Genomic DNA, 720 nt, shown 5'->3' with positions numbered 1-720 from the left:
TAAGAACATGCATGCATATGTATTCATATATATATATATGTATAGCTATACCTATAAATAGATAAATACATACATATATATAAATATATATATATATATTCGCACACACATGCACACTCACACACACACACACACACACATGCACACACACACACACACGCACACACACACACACTTATATATATATTAATATATATATGTATATGTATATATATATATAATAATATATATATATATATAATATAATAATATATATATATAATAATATATATTTATAAATAGATATATTAATATATATATAAATATATAAATATATATACTATATTATATATATATATATATATATATATATATGTTTGCATGTTTACATATATATCCTCCTCCCCTTCTCATCACACTTACAGCGTAGTCGTGCTCTCCATCCATAAACAGCCGTTTGTTCGGGATAAACACGTTTTCAAATAACACCATAGCCTCTTGCCCTCCAAACATTGCATTGCCACAATCAATGTCTCCATCGTCTTCCATACTGCGCGTATCGCACGACTGGCGGCCGTATATATACGTAATGCCCTTAGCTGCACAGAGGTGAGTGAGTGCAGAAGAGATAGTTGATGACTGAGTGCAGAAGAGATAGTTGATGAGTGAGTGTGAATATATATATTTATATATATGTATATGTATATATATAAATATATATAAATATATATGTATATATAT

Source organism: Sphaeroforma arctica, assembly GCF_001186125.1.
Source record: "Sphaeroforma arctica JP610 unplaced genomic scaffold supercont1.2326, whole genome shotgun sequence".
NCBI classification, from domain to species: Eukaryota; class Ichthyosporea; order Ichthyophonida; genus Sphaeroforma; species Sphaeroforma arctica.
Note: the sequence above shows the minus strand (reverse complement) of the source record.